General features: G+C 42.4%; 1 long non-coding RNA gene across 1 annotated transcript in view; it reads right to left on the bottom strand.

Annotated features, from left to right (window-relative positions):
- The window catches only part of LOC138440905 (uncharacterized), a 28,724-nt gene that overhangs the window by 10,892 nt on the left and 823 nt on the right, over positions 1 to 17,009 (bottom strand). The window contains exons 2-4 of the long non-coding RNA XR_011257171.1: positions 12,755 to 13,051; positions 8,487 to 8,568; positions 6,769 to 6,851 (exon numbers count right to left, since the gene is read on the bottom strand). This is a non-coding gene — a long non-coding RNA (uncharacterized lncRNA). The remainder of the gene's footprint in view (positions 1 to 6,768; positions 6,852 to 8,486; positions 8,569 to 12,754; positions 13,052 to 17,009) is intronic.

Here is a 17,009-nt window from a genome sequence, read left to right as displayed (position 1 = left end):
TAAAAAGAAGTCCACACAAAAACTTTAGCAGGAGAGCTCACAGCAGCATTATTTACAATAGCCAAAATGTGGAAAATAACCCAAATGCCCATTAAATTGTGAGTGGATAAATGTGATATATCCATACAAAAGAATATTACTTGGCCATTAACAGGAATTAAGTACTGATACTTCCTACAATGTGGATGAACCTTGAAAACATTATACTAAGTGAAAGAAGCCATTCACAAAAGACAAAATATTATATGATTACATGTATACGAAATGTCCAGGAACAAGACAAGAAACAGATTAGTGGTAGCATGGGCCTGGTGGGTAGTGAGGCATGGGGAGTGAGTGCTAATGTGTACGGGATTTCTTTCTGGGAGGATGAAAAACTTCTAAAATTAGACTGCGGTGAGGGTGGCACATCTCTGGGAATACAGTAAATTACACTGGATGATACACTTTAGTTCAGTTCAGTCGCTCAGTCATGTCCGACTCTTTGTGACCCCATGAATCGCAGCATGCCAGGCGTCCCTGTCCATCACCAACTCTTGGAGTTCACTCAGACTCACATCCATCGAGTCAGTGATGCCATCCAGCCATCTCATCCTCGGTTGCCCCCTTCTCCTCCTGCCCCCAACCCCTCCCAGCATCAGAGTCTCTTCCAATGAGTCAAATCCTCGCATGAGGTGGCCAAAGTATTGGAGTTTCAGCTTTAGCACCATTCCTTCCAAAGAAATCCCAGGGCTGATCTCCTTCAGAATGGACTGGTTGGATCTCCTTGCAGTCCAAGGGACTCTCAAGAGTCTTCTATAACACCACATTTCAAAAGCATCAATTCTTTGGCACTCAGCCTTCTTCACAGTCCAACTCTCACATCCATACATGACCACAGGAAAAACCATAGCCTTGACTAGATGGACCTTAGTCGGCAAAGTAATGTCTCTGCTTTTGAATATACTATCTAGGTTGGTCATAACTTTTCTTCCAAGGAGTAAACGTCTTTTAATTTCATGGCTGCAGTCACCATCTGCAGTGATTTTGGAGCCCAAGAAAATAAAGTCTGACACTGTTTCCACTGTTTCCCCATGAAGTGATGGGACCGGATGCCATGATCTTCGTTTTCTGAATGCTGAGCTTTAAGCCAACTTTTTCACTCTCCTCTTTCACTTTCATCAAGAGGCTTTTTAGTTCCTCATCACTTTCTGCCATAAGGGTGGTGTCATCTGCATATCTGAGGTTATTGATATTTCTCCTGGCAATCTTGATTCCAGCTTGTGTTTCTTCCAGCCCAGAGTTTCTTATGATGTACTCTGCATAGAAGTTAAATAAGCAGGGTGACAATATAAAGCCTTGACGTACTCCTTTTCCTATTTGGAACCAGTCTGTTGTTCCATGTCCAGTTCTAACTGTTGCTTCCTGACCTGCATATAGGTTTCTTAAGAGGCAGGTCAGGTGGTCTGGTATTCCCATCTCTTTCAGAATTTTCCACAGTTTATTGTGATCCACACAGTCAAAGGCTTTGGCAGAGTCATATAAAGCAGAAATGGATGTTTTTCTGGAACTCTCTTGCTTTTTCCATGATCCAGCAGATGCTGGCAATTTGATCTCTGGTTCCTCTGCCTTTTCTAAAACCAGCTTTAAATTAACATCAGGAAGTTCACGGTTCACGTATTGCTGAAGGCTGGCTTGGAGAATTTTGAGCATGACTTTACTAGCATGTGAGATGAGTGCAATTGTGTGGTACTTTGAGCATTGTTTGGCATTGCCTTTCTTTGGGATTGGAATGAAAACTGACCTTTTCCAGTCCTGTGGCCACTGCTGAGTTTTCCAAATTTGCTGGCATATTGAGTGCAGCACTTTCACAGCATCATCTTTCAGGATTTGAAATAGCTCAACTGGAATGCCATTACCTCCACCAGCTTTGTTCGTAGTGATGCTTTCTAAGGCCCGCTTGACTTCACATTCCAGGATGTCTGGCTCTAGGTGAGTGATCACACCATTGTGATTATCTGGTCGTGAAGATCATTTTTGTTGGTAAAGACTGAAGGCAAAAGGAGAAGAGGGCAGTAGAGGATGAAATGGTTAGATAGCATCACTGACTCAATGGACATGAATCTGAGCAAACTCTGGGAGGTAATGGAGGACAGAGAAGGCTGGAGAGCTATAGTTCATGGGGTCACAAAGAGTCAGGCATGACTTAGCAACTGAACAATAACAACAATAAAAACTATTACAAAAAATAATGTTAATAAACAACAAAAAAAAGCAGCATAAAAGGAAATGTCTTTAAACCTGAAAACATGTCAAAAATATACAGCAAGTGTTTCAATTTACTAGGTAAAAGCTGAAGGCCTTTGAAACACAGAAAAACAGTGGCTCCTTCTACGAAGCATGTCACAGACAGCACAGTAAACTGGGGAGAGTGGACAAGGATGGGGAGACATGATAGGCTAGAAGATAATAAAGGAAGAATATCATCCTGCCATTCCTGGATGATATGACAGTGTGTAAACATCCAAAAGCATCCACAGGTTAAGATTAATTGAAAACTAAGAGATATGCAGCTTGCTGGATACAGAATATAGCTCTGAGGACTCAAAACAGAACAAGGGGGCAGTTTGCAGTCTATAGGAACAGCACCTATGACCCCAAAACTCAAGTTCTAAAAATCGACCTTAAAATTTAAAATACTAAGTCCATAAATATGAAGAAACATGGACAAACCCATTCAGATGGGAACAACTCAATCGTCCACCAACAGGATGATTCCACACAACAGAGCTGTAGAAGGTTTTTTTTTTTTTTAAAAAGGCAGATCTCCGTGAACTAATGAGAACTTCAAGACACGTCATTAACGTAAGAAAATGAGAGACAAGAATGGACATCTTACGGAAATGCAGTCTGACTTCGGCGAGGCTTTTTAAAGAGGGTGGATAGGAAATGGAGAAAAGACCCCGCACACGTACCCTGTCCGCATCTCCTCCTCGGTACAGACCGATCGACTGAGCAGTCTTTCTGGAGATGGGAAAAGCGCGGGCCCCAACAGGTGGGGATGGAGTCGGTCGCTGCTGGGAGTAAAAGCGGCGGCTCTTGCAGCCCCATGCACGCAGCTAAGGCTAGCAGTCGTGCGAGAAGCTTGGCAATAGACGCTGCAGTCCACGACAGCTCGCACCTTCTATCATACCCATGATCCTTCCCCGTTCTCCAAAGGCCACCCCAGACTCGAGTCAGAACCTGGGCTTGGGTCTGGCCGGATCGGATGCCAACGGATCACGCCGTTCCCGTTCCCGGAGGCGCACTTCTGCTTCTGGTCTCGACCTTAACTCCGAAGAGTGGGCAGGGCTGCTGCTGCTGTCGTGTCACTTCAGTCGTGTCCGACTCTCTGCGACCCCACAGACAGCAGCCCACCAAGCTCCCCCGTCCCTGGGATTCTCCAGGCAAGAACACTGGAGTGGGTTGCCGTTTCCTTCTCCAATGCATGAAAGTGAAAAGTGAAAGTGAAGTGGCTCCGTCGTTTCCGACTGTTCGCGATCCCATGGACTGCAGCCCACCAGGCTCCTCTGTCCATGGGATTTTCGAGGCAATAGTACTGGAGAGGGGTGCCATTGCCTTCTCCGGTGGGCGGGGCTAGGATGCGGCAAAGCAGAGAGTGGCTAAGGCCCAGTGAGGGTGCTGGGCCACAAGCTGAGGACAAGCCCAGTAAAGTTTGGGGGCTTGCCAGGTGTGTCGTGTTAAAGAATCCACCTGGCAATGCAGGAGATGGCAGGTTTTATCCCTAGATCGAGAAGATCCCCTGGAGTAGGAAATGGCAACCCACTCTAGTATTCTTGCCTGGAAAATGCCATGGGCAGAGCAGCCTGGCGGCCTGAAGTCCATGGGGTCACAGAAGTTGGACAGCCCGAGAACCCATGCAGGACATTTTATTTCAAGCAAAAGAGGCTTATCAAGTAAAGTAACTTACTCTTGATGTCACATTAAAATATAAAATGATCCCCAGGTACATGAGCCCAGGTCTTTGACTCCATCTGCTCTCCCCAAGGGAAAACGTAGAGGTCCCCAAGAGTTTGAAAAGGAGACAGAGCAGTCAAAAGGAGTCCAAACTTCACTTCCTCAGCCATTATGGATTCTCTTGTGTAGTCAATGCCTCTCCCTTCTTCCTAACCAAAATAAGCCCCCCAGAAGTCAGAGACCTTTCTGTCCCAATTCTGATTTAAACAATGATCATCCTGGTATTAAAAACAAATAACCAGAGAGTCTAGATCAGACTTTAAGCTACCTGCTGAGACAGACAGACAGAGACAGGCAGGCCACTACAAATCTGAGAATGGCCAAAATCTGATACTAATAATGACAAACACTGGTAAAGATATAGAACAGGAAAGCTCATTCAGTGCTGGTGGAAATACAAAATTGTACAGCCACTTTGGGATACAATTTGGTGGTTGCTTACAAAACTAAACATAATCCTACCAAGTAATACAGTAGTCACACTCTTTGATATTTACTCAAGTAATCTGAAAACGTATGTCCACACAAAAACCAGCACATGCATGCTCTGGGTTTTTTTGGCCGGGGAGGGGGGGGCGGGGGGGGGTTGTTTCTTTGCACATGAACGTTTATAGCAGTTTTACTCATAACTGCCAAAACTTAGAAGCGGTCAAGATGTCCTTCAGAAGGTGAACAGGTAAGAAACAACAGATTACCAGAGCTAAATTGAATGAACTATCAGGCCATGAAAAGAACTTAAATGCATATATATTAAGTGAAAGAAGCCATTCTGGAAAGATTAAATACTGTATGATTCCAACTGTAAGACACTCTGGAAAAGACAAAATTGGAGATCAGTGATTGCCAGCGATTAGTGAAAGTGATTGGTAGAATACATAAGCAGGGCACAGAGGATTTTTAGGGCAGTGAAAATACCCTGTATGATACTATAATGAATATATACCATTACAGTTGACCCTTGAACAACAAGGGTTGATCTGAACAGGTCCACTTATATGTAGATTTTTTTTTTTTCAATGAGTACATACTAGAGTACTACACAGTTCATGGATGGTTGTATTCACAGGTGCAGAACCCAGAAGGCTGACTGGTGAGTTGTACTGGGGTTTTTGACTTTGAAGAGGGTCAGGGTCCTTAGACCCCATGTGTTCAGCATTCAACTGCAGTTCTCAAATGAGATTCATTCAATTGAGAAATTCACATCTGGTTCAATAGTTTTATGCCAGCTTCACCATTCCTGGCCTCAGGTTCTGCTTGGCACCTGGAAGCCATCTATGTGGGTACCCTCAGGACTTACTATTACATCAAATTAGTGTCCCCCACCCCTGTCCTAAATATTTTTATCCATCAGAAGTAGGAGCAGTGTTTGGTGGTCCTGAAGCGGAAGAACCTTGAGGTCAGGGCCAAAGATTTTTAATGATTATAGCAGGGAGCAGAGCAAAGTTTGGTGAGAAGAGACATGCCACTTGTCTGAATTTCTGGGCTGTCTGACCCCTTCTGGAACTTCCTTCTACCTCCTCCCTCCCAAATTAAAACAATGGAATAGACCTCTTCAGTGAATTCTCCTTTCTAGGCTGTATCCCAATGAATAAGCAGCCTGCCCTCCGTGTTTCTGTTGGGTGCAGCCTTGTCATTTCCTCTAGGAACAAGAAGCTCTGGGTTTCTAGTGAGGTACATGGTATGGATGGCCAGGGCAGAGTTACTGGCAAAAGGTGTGTGTGCTTGTATTTACAGTAGAGCTCAGGAAGGCCCTCTCTCTTTTTTCTGGTGATATATGGTGTGGACCATCTTTTCACACGCTTATTTGCTATTTGTATGTCTTCTTTGCTGCTGTGTCTATTAAGGACTCAGTCCATTTTAAACCAGCTATTTGTTTTCTTATTGTTGAGTCTTAAGAGTCTTTTATCAGTTGTCTTTTGCAAATATTTTCTCTAAATCTGTGTTTGCCTTCTTACTCTCTGGACAATACCTTCAGCAGAGCAGAAATTTTTAATTTTAACAATGTCTGTTTATCAATTATTTCTTTTATGGATCATGTCTTCCATGTTATATTTAAAAAAGTATTGCCATTCCCCAAGGGCTTCTAAGTTTTCACCTGTTATCTTCAAGGAGTTTTACAGTTTTGTATTTAATACCTAGGGCTGCAATGCATTTTGAATTAACTTTTGTTCAGAGTGTTAAGATCAGTGTCTAGATTTATTCTTTTGCATGTGGATGTCTGGCTGTTCCAGCATCATCTGTTGAAAAGAATTATATTTCTACATTCCATTTCCTTCACTCCTTTGTCAAAGATCAGCTGACCATATTTATGCTTAACATTAGTCTTTAAAAATGAGAGTATATACAAGAAACAAATTGGTATGATTGAACTTTTTTTTTTCCTTTCATTTTCACTGCAGTGCATGGTTCCGGGCCTCACTGCTTTCAAGCAAAATGAAGTGATCATTCTGCAACAAAGCTCTGTTGTATTCTTTACTTTCATAAGGATTCTTATAGAGTTGAGCTGATAGTTGACCAAAATGAAATAGTTTATCCAAAACTTCATCAGAATGACATATATGGGAATATTTAGCCAAGTGAATTCTATGTAAAGAAATATATTATGAGGGGTATTTCAAGTATCTGCCAAATTCACAATGCTCAGAGACTGAAAAACAGGTGAATGACACAAGCCTCAGATATCTGTCAAGGTTATCGTGCTGCTTTTCTATTTTATGGAACTGTTAAACTTCCACTAGTGGAAGGGAAGGAATTATACCTTGTGAATCTTACCATGTCTACCACGTTGGATTTTTTCCCATTCAAAATATTCCACTGAGGTGCTGACCTTCTGGTATTGAGACAAATCTCCCAATCTGAAATAAGATTACAGATTATGTTATTACAGATTATGTTATGTCCAAAAATTATGTTATTGGAAAATAAATGGAAGGAAGGTGTTAAAAATGAAGGCCAATGTGTATTTACTTTCAAACACTGACTTAAACACAAAATTAAAATTCAAAAATGGGACAGATTCTACTGTCAGGCCGAAAGAAAGTTTCCAAAGGTGAGGGAAAAGTTAAAGAGAAGAAAAGTTTGGACTTCCCTGGTGGTATAGTAGATAAGAATCCACCTGCCAATGCAGGGGATGTGGGTTCGGTCCCTGGTCCGAGAAGATCCCACTTGCTGTGGAAAAACTTAGCCCATGTGCCACAACTGCTGAGCCCGAAAGTCTAGAGCCTGTGCTCCACAACAAGAGAGGCTACCAAAATGAGAAGCCTGTGCACCACAACAAGGAGCAGTCCCCACTTGTCACAACTAGAGAAAGCTGCGAACAGCAATGAAGACCCAGCACAGCCAAATAAATAAATAATTAGCCTTTTCCCCCCTCTTGGAAAACTTTCCATTTTCTTCAGCTTTCCTCTTAGTTCTACCTGAAAGATCAGACGAGGTCTGCATAACTGGTGCCCTGCTCTGAGAGGAAAATGCCTGATATAAGACTAACATGTAAGGGATGACAAATACTTCCATAAATAAGGGGCCAAGAGTCTGCTCTTCAGGGATACCAAATACTCTCAGGTATAACTTGAGAAACAACAAAATGTTCATGTCAACTTTATCAAACCAGTAAACTTTAAAATAAAACTAAAACGCACACATATTCACATTCTCTCTCTCTCTCATTTTTCACAAAATAGACTCCCTATCTTTTGCCTAAAACCCAAGCTCAAGCTTATATACACAATTAAGTCCTAAGCCTTTTATCCTAGAAAAAATAAAGTCAGTACAACGGACAGATCTTCATTTTTTAAGAGGAAGCCATTGTACTGTAAAGTCTGTGACCTCAAAGGTCACGAGATCCTACACCATCACAAACATCCTGGCATCAGGCAGTTGCCATCTCCATCAGTTGTGCACTTGAAAAAGAGGAAGGGAGACCCAAAGCCTAGACAGGGTTCGTGTTCTCCCACCATCAACCCTGGGGCTTGATGGTCCTCAAGCCCCTTCTCCCCTCTACCTGGACATATTCATAGTGATCTCATCCAATTGTGTAGCTTAAGAGTACCTCTCTCTCTCCTAACGATGTATCTCACCACAACTAGATTGTGACCTCTTCTGGTCTTAATTTTCTCTAGTGATAGGATTAGCAATAGTTAATAGGATTAGCAATAGTTCTGAGCACATTATAGACAATAAATGCTGGAAATGCATCACTCCTCCAGTGACAGCACAAATTCTCAGAATCACATGTCAGCTCTCTGTCTATTATAGCAAAATGAGGGCACAGAATCAGCATGGATGATCGGATTTAATTAGTAAATACTGGGATGATGGTATCATTCTCTTATGTAAATGAAAGGCCCTAAGATCTGAGGAAATTTAACTTGGACTCAGTCCCTAAGCAGGTTCTGTTGGAATAAAAAACTCTGTTTCACTAGAAGGAAACACATCTACCTGGAAGGAAGAAACGTGCTTTTCTAAACGAACAGAATAAATTTCCTACTCACTTGAAAATATGTCAGACATCCAGTCAGAGTCCTTTCCCCTTCTGACTTCTCTTCATAAAGACAGAAAAATTCCCGAGAAAGCCTTAAGGAGAAGAAACAAAACCTGAGGATTCAGGCTGCCCACAGTTTCCATACTCACAAGCCTGGAAACACCCCACACTAATTCTAAGTAAACACATACACACTGCTGCCATAAAATGCCCTACAATCTGCCTCACCTGAAATTAGAAATGGATTTTGATAAAAAGGAAAAAAAGTTTAATAATCTAATTTCATTTTACAGATAAAGTCTAGACAGGTAAAATTGTTTTTTTTTTTTTGGCTAACAGTGATAATTCATCATGTAATTAAGCAGAACTTCTCTCACAAAAATGGGCAGACTTACCCTTCTCTCCCCAAGTCCCAGGATTTACACAACAGGGTATTGTTATATACTTAAGCACCCTCCTAGACAGCCCAGAAGCAGGACTATGCAGACCCAGACCACAAAGACATTCTGTAAAGAACTGTCTCTGAAAGGAGCATCAGCAAGTACTTGCCACAAGGGAAAAAAAAATCAAGGGCTGGCATCTGTGAATCTGACAGTGAAATCTGTTATTTCATGTTATTCCCGAAGTCTCTTCAAGACAGTTCAATTCCGATTAAGTAGTAGTGGGAGTCTTGCCTCATGCCATCAATCTTTAAGCAGTAGGCATTACTGATTTGTCATCAAGCATCATTTATTAGTCACCGCTCTGTAGAAGACGGCCATTATATATTATGTGAAAGTCATTAGAAACTGTAGACGACATGAATATAAATAATTGTCATTTACTGAGGACCCATTATGTACTGGAAACACTGAAAGCTCATATGATTATCAAGTTATTCTTACTGTCATTCAATAGTTGAGGCAATTCATGTGCAAACAGCAGTAGTAATTGGTCCAAGATCACCACTTAGGAAGTGGTGAGCCAGAGCCTGATTCGAGGTTACTCTGTCTCAAAAGCCTGAACTCCTAAGATTATTGTTAATTCTCCAATATGGCTGGACAGTGATCACGAAATAGTGTGCAGGAAATGATTAACTTCGCAGGTCTGGGTTGCCCAAAATTTTTACTAGAAATATGAGTATGAACCTATGATGTAAGAAAAGATATATTTTAATTGGGTTTTTGAAGAATAATAATATAAGAGTATGTTCACAATATAATTTATATGGAAAGGAGGATATAAAGTTATAAATATTTTTTTTTCTTTTCTTCTTCTTTCTTTTTCTCTTGGACTGCCTATTTATTTATTTAAAAACAATTTTTATTTTTACTTTATTTTACTTTACAATACTGTATTGGTTTTGCCATACATTGACACGAATCCAATGTAAATAAGTAAGTTTTTAAAATATTTAAAAAAAAACTTACTTATTTACATTTTTGGCCACTTTGTGTGGCATGTAGGATCTTAGCTCCCCAACCAGGGATCGAACTTGTGCCCCCTGCAGTGGCAGCATGGAGTCTTAAGCACTGGACCACCAGAAAAGTCCTGAAAATATCGATTTTAGATATCCACTGAAAGGCCTAGACACAATTAAACCCCGGGAACACTGAATCCATGTATCATACAGACCTTGGTGTCTACAAGGAAACAGGCTTCTTGGAGAAATCACTGATTATGGTCTGTTAACAGTCAAGTTTGGGGCTTCTCTGGTGCCTCAGCATTAAAGAATCTGCCTGCAATGCAGCCAGGAGACCTGGGTTTGATCCCTGGGTTGGGAAGATACCCTGGAGGAGGGCATGGCAACCCACTCCAGTACTCTTGCCTGCAGAATTCCATGGACAGAGGAGCCTGGCAGGCTACAGTCCATAGGGTCACACAGAGTTGGATATGACTCAAGTGACTAAGCAGCAACAGTCAAGTTCAAAGTGACCTGGGAATTGACGCTCAAAGACTTATAGGGATGTGTTGAAAGGACACATGAATCAAATTAAAAGGACTACTCTTGGCCAAGTTTGGGAGAGCCTGAGCATCAAATAACAGCATCTGTTTATAATATGATAAATGAAAGAGAAACAGGGGAATATGTTGTGAAACCGTGAAAGGGAAAAAACAAATAGAGAACGCAGGGTACGTGGGGAGAGAAAGCTCTTGTTTACAAAAGACTGACAGCAAGAGAATGGAAAAATTTGGAAAAAAAGAAAGAGAATTAGAAACAACAACAACAAAAAGCACTTTTCAAGACCCCAGTGTAAAAATAGGTAGAAGTAAAGATCAACAAGTGATGCTAAAACCACTGGGTGAAAGGGCTGGGCAACAGATTATTCCCCTGTTGCCAAGTTATCACCCTCAGATTGTTGTTGTTTAGTTGCTGAGTCATGTCCAACTCTTTTGTGACCCCACAGATTAGCCCATCAGGCTCTTCTGTTCATGGGATTTCCCAGACAAGAATCCTGGAGTGGGTTGTCATTTTCTTCTCCAGGGGATCTTCCTGACAAAGGGATCAAACCAGCATTCCTGCACTGTGGACAGATTCTTTACCACCGAGCCACCTGGGAAGCTTATCACCTACAGATTACCACCAAGAAAGATGTGACTGTGCGAGACAGAGATGGGTACCTTAACTAAACGCGTTGCACTCCTAATACACAGTGGACGACTTGCATTTATATGCCTCCTGAGGTGATAGAACATGAAGTACACATCACCTGGGAAATTTTCAAGTCTTTAAACCTGCAGTCTAATGCAGTAGTCATTGTCTTGCTCTATGTGGCTATTGTGAGTATGAAATGTGGCTAGTGAGACTGAGGGGCTGAATTTGTCATTTTACTCACTTTTAATTAAATTTTAGAAATAAAACTGTTCAGTTACTAAAAAAATCTTTCAGTATGTTTGGAGCAATCTGGGTTTCCCCAAATATTTTTTTTCAACAGTCAATTTTCTGAAAGCTAAATACAGATCAGGAATTTCTAATAAAAATTTAGCATCCATACTGAGGTGAGCTTAGGTGTAAAATACATATCAGAGTCCAACAACTTGGTACAAAAGAAATGTAAAATTTCTCACTAATAACTTTCTATAAGCTACATTGGTCATTAATTTCACCAACAGTTATATATTAATAACTGGGTAAATTGGGTTAGCTATGACATACTATTAAAAATAACTTCACATGTATATTTTCTCCTAATTTGACTACTAAAATTTTTTAAATCACATTACATTTGTATTAGATACTACTGGCTGTACCAGGTGACTCAGTGGTAAAGAACCTGCCTGCAAAGGCAGGTGACCTGGGTTTGACCCCTGGGTCAAGAGGATCCCCTGGAGGAGGGAATGGCAACCCACTCCAGTAGTCTTGCCTGGAAAATCCTATGGACAGAGGAGCCTGGTGGGCTACAGTCCATGAGGACGCAAAAGACACAGACACGACAGCACACACACCCTAGACTCAATGTCCACTTTATGAGATACACAATTACATGAAATTAAAGGAAAACATCACCATATGGGAATGCCAACATTTTTCCATATAAATCTCCTGGACTGCAGGAACCAAAAATACTGGCAAATGTTTTCGGTAAAACAGATGTAAAACCTAAATGCAAGGTGCAAACCTTATTTGAATCCAGCTCCCTCCAAAACCAGACAACTATAAAATATACTTTTGGAAAACTGGAGAAATTTTGATTTTCTTGGATGTACAACGGAGTTTTGTTCTTAGTAGGAAACTGTCCTCATTCTTAGAAGTCAATGTCTGCAATTTACCATTAAATGGTTCATCATTTTATATATATATAAAATGACAGACAAAATCTTAAATTAGTGAACTTAGATTCATGGATATTCCTTTTATTGACCACAAATTTTCTTAAGATAAAAATTTCAAGATGAGGGAATTTCTTGGTGGTCCAGTGGTTAGGACTCCGCACTGTCAATCCCGTGGGCCAGGGTTCACCTCCTGGTGGGGGAACTAAGATCCCTCCAGCCGTGCAGCACGGGAGAAAAAAAAAAAGAAAGAGAAATTCTATATGAATACCTAGAATAAAAATCTACCCGTCAAAACTCATCTTACGTAAATTCAATTCCAACGGCAGCTACTAACGGAAAACAGCCTCGATTGGCTTCCTTCCCAGAGGCTTCTATATTTTGAAGGTTTGGGGCTTTACGGGGCTCTCATATGGTAAATTTATTATTTATATGAATGCCTTCACTCCTACTCTTATTAAGATCAAACACACGTGCTCCCTAATAACCTACAAAGGTTTCTTCTCTTTCCAACGGAATATGACTTACCAAACTTCAATGATCGACAACCACGGCCGGAGTAAAGCCACCGAGAGCCCACCGGGACCCGGGGAGTCGAGAAGGACAGAGATGCTATTTCTTTTCCCTGCGGAGGAAGGACCCAAAGGCTGCTCTGGAGGCTTGTGAAATCGGGACTGCCGCCGGGACTCCTGCGGGCCGAGTGGGTCCGAGCTCTCGGAGGAGGGGCCGCCGCCCCGCAGCACCGGCGGGAAGCCAGGGCGGCCAGGTCAGCCCTCGAGGCCACTGTCCTTGGACTTCAAGCCTCCTCTTGGGTCTGTTCCCCTCCTGCTTGACCACACAGAGACGAGACGAGAGAAACGAAAATTTCACCTCACACCGGAGCCGGGGCACACAAATAACAGACCTTCCGCGTTGCCCACGCGCAAATACAAACGCGCAGGCGCACTTCCAGTGCCCGCGTGCAGCCTAAGGGCTGGGGCCTCGGAGGTTGGGCGGGCCCTAGAGGCCACTGCTTCTAAAGTCCCGGATCCGGGAGTTATACCCTTTTCCTTCCGCTGAGAGGCACTGAGGCGCAGGATCCGGACCCGCATGGCGGGGCTGTGGCCCAAGATTGGCTCGGAGGTTTGCTTTCCTCAGTAGTTCATGCATCTTACATAAATGACAATTGCTTTCAAATTTGGGTGCATAATTGAATAGTCATATCATGGAGGCAGATAATTAAGGCGACAGTGCACAGTTCACAGTAAGCTTTAGGAATCCTAAATACTTGTACCGTGAACTTCCAGATGTTCAAGCTGGATTTAGAAAAGGCAGAGAAACCAGAGATCAAATTGCCAACATCCGCTGGATCATGGAAAAAGCAAGAGAGTTCCAGAAAAACATCTATTTCTGCTTTATCGACTATGCCAAAGCCTTTGACTATGTGGATCACAATAAACTGTGGAAAATTCTGAAAGAGATGGGGATACCAGACCACGTGATCTACCTCTTGAGAAACCTGTAGGCAGGTCAGGAAGCAACAGTTAGAACTGGACGTGGAACAACAGACTGGTTCCAAACAGGAAAAGGAGTACATCAAGGATGTATATTGTCACCCTGCTTATTTAACTTATATGCAGAGTACATCATGAGAAACTCTGGGCTGGAAGAAACACAAGCTGGAATCAAGATTACTGGGAGAAATATCAATAACCTCAGATATGCAGATGACACCACCCTTATGGCAGAAAGTGAAGAAGAACTAAAAAGCCTCTTGATGAAAGTAAAAGGGGAGAGTGAAAAAGTTGGCTTAAAGCTCAACATTCAGAAAACGAAGATCATGGCATCCGGTCCCATCACTTCATGGGGAAATAGATGGGGAAACAGTGGCTGACTTTATTTTTTTGGGCTCCAAAATCAGTGCAGATGGTGACTGCAGCCATGAAATTAAAAGACGCTTACTCTTTGGAAGGAAAGTTATGACCAATCTAGACAGCATATTAAAAAGCAGAGACATTACTTTGCCAACAAAAGTCTGTCTAGTCAAGGCTATGGCTTTTTCTGTGGTCATGTATGGATGCGACAGTGAGACTATAAAGAAAGCTGAGCGCCGAACAATTGATGCTTTTAAACTGTGGTGTTGGAGAAGACTCTTGAGAGCCCCTTGAACTGCAAGGAGATCCAACCAGTCCATCCTAAAGGACATCAGTCCTGGGTGTTCATTGGAAGGACTGATGTTGAAGCTGAAACTCCAATATTTTGGCCACCTGATGCAAAGAGCTGACTCATTGCAAAAGACCCTGATGCTGGGAAAGATTGAGGTCAGGAGGAGAAGGGGACGACAGAGGATGAGATGGTTGGATGGCATCACTGACTCGATGGACATGGGTTTGGGTGGACTTCGGGAGTTGTTGGTGATGGACAGGGTGGCCTGGCATGCTGCAATTCATGGGGTCGAAAAGAGTTGGACACAACTGAGCAAATGAACTGAACTGAACTAAGCTGTCTTTCAGCAAAAGGAAACGGAATTTTTAAAAATTTATTTTACTTTATATTGATGTATTTACTTTGCTGCATTGGATCTTAGTATTGGCGCACAGGCTTAGCTGCCCTGCAGCATGTGTGATCTTAGTTCCCTCACCAGGGATGAGCCAGCATCCCCTGCATTGGAAGGGAGATTCTTAACCACTGGACCACTGGGGAAGTCCCCAGGAAAGGGAATTTTTAATAGCTGTTATTCAGTTTGGTGTGAGGACTTGTTTCTCAGTGTTACATCATGAACTATACAATTAACCTACTAAATCTGATTTAATTATAATTTATCCTCAGAAACTTTGTGTCTTATTTCTTTATTTTTGGCTGGGAGGCTTGCAAGATCTTAGTTCCATGACCAGGGATTGAATCCAGGCCCCCTGCAATGAAAGCACTTATCCCTAACCACTGGATCACCAGGGAATTCCCAGAAACTGTGTATCTTTAGATAACAAAGTTTTCCAGAGATAAAAATATTTCTCTTGAGGGGAGGTTACATCAGGTGAATATAAAAGTTCAGCAGAGGATGAGATGGTTGGATGGCATTACCAACTCAATGGGCATGAGTTTGACCAAGCTCTGGGAGCTGGTGAAGGACAGGGAAGCCTGGCATGCTGCAGTTCATGGGGTTGGACAGGACTGAGCAACTGGACAACAACACCACCACCTAGACTCAAAGTAGAAGAATAGGGAGGTTGAAAGGCTTGGAGATTATGGTTGAGAAACTGGAAGAAGTAGGAGGGGATGTTAGTGAAGCCTTGTGACATCATACTTCCAGGTGTATTGTTTTGTCATACTAAAGTGAAAAGGTATTTGGAGTCAGGATGTAGAGGAATACTAGAGAAAGCTGAACAGAGACCTACTACTGTAAAGTATGCTGATTTCAGAAGAAAAGAAGCCAGAATGGCAGTTGGGTTGGGGGGCCACAGGAAATGTGGGCACGATAGAATTTATAACCCTTTTTTTTCCCCACAAAATAATTCCCCTTATATTTTTTTAAGAGGATAGGAGTGTTTCAGAGATTAGTACAAGGAATGAGTAAGCTCTTGACTATGAAATCTCCAACAATAGGTCATAGTGCCTCTAGTTCTTTGAGATTGTTGTTGTTTAGTTGATAAGTCACGTCTGACTCTTTTGCGATCCCATGGTATATAGCCCACCAGGCCCTTCTGACCATGCGATTTCCCAGGCAAGAATTCTGGAGTGGGTTGCCAGAACTGTGCAATTGCAGAGGCATTGTGGGGTTTATATTGATTCATATGGGTCTATAATCTTTCTTTCCCCCACATCTGTAGATGAGAAGTCAGTTATTGAGAAAAGTAAATCAGAAAACTGAACTAATTAGTGAGTCGGAGAAACATGAGTGGAGGGTCTTTAAGGGAAGCCAACATAAATTAGTATATTAGGACATCAGAGCCTGAGAGATTAAAAAAGGGAAAAAAAATCTTTCAGGTGTGAACCTAATAGTGGCTCTTCATTGAGTCAAAAGTTCCCATCTAAATAGGTTAGTGGGGATGAAGAACTGAGAAAGATGTGTTGAGTATTAACGGTCCCAGAGAGACAGGCCGGAGAAGGCAATGGCACCCCACTCCAGTTCTCTTGCCTGGAAAATCCCATGGACGGGGGAGCCTGGTGGGCTGCAGTCCATCGGGTCACAAATAGTCGGACACGACTGAGCGACTTCTCTTTCACTTTTCACTTTCATGCATTGGAGAAGGAAATGGCAACCCAGTCCAGTGTTCTTGCTTGGAGAATCCCAGGGACGGGGGAGCCTGGTGGGCTGCCATCTCTGGGGTCGCACAGAGTCGGACACGACTGAAGTGACTTAGCAGCAGCAGCAGCAGAGAGACAGGCAAGGTTGGGAGAAAAAGACGGAGTGGGAGAGAAGGTGGAAACATATGGTTGGTAAATCCCACCATTGAGAACTTTTTATTGCTTCAAGAAAGGTCCATGGAAGACTGAGAGAAATTAATGGTGGAGAATATGTCTCAAGTGTCTTAAAAAACTGGATGTTTGATGGCAACTCACAAGCAGAATTATTTTACCTTGCTGACCCAAGGGCCATTTGTAATGTAAGTTTTAAACATATTCACACCCTCTTGGTGTATGTGTGTGGCATAATATCTTGACATGCAAATAAAGTTTGGGGTGGGGGTTCCATTCTGTATCTGCAGAGTGACTATGACAATAGAATAACTGGTTCTGTGGATACCAGTAAGCCTCCTTTTCCAGCTGCTCGTCTCCCCAGTGGGCTCCGGAACAAAGTAGCCAC

This window comes from Ovis canadensis, chromosome 5 (assembly GCF_042477335.2).
Source record: "Ovis canadensis isolate MfBH-ARS-UI-01 breed Bighorn chromosome 5, ARS-UI_OviCan_v2, whole genome shotgun sequence".
Classification (NCBI taxonomy): domain Eukaryota; kingdom Metazoa; phylum Chordata; class Mammalia; order Artiodactyla; family Bovidae; genus Ovis; species Ovis canadensis.
The sequence above is the reverse complement of the archived record's forward strand: the minus strand, read 5'-3'. Positions and strand labels throughout refer to the sequence as shown.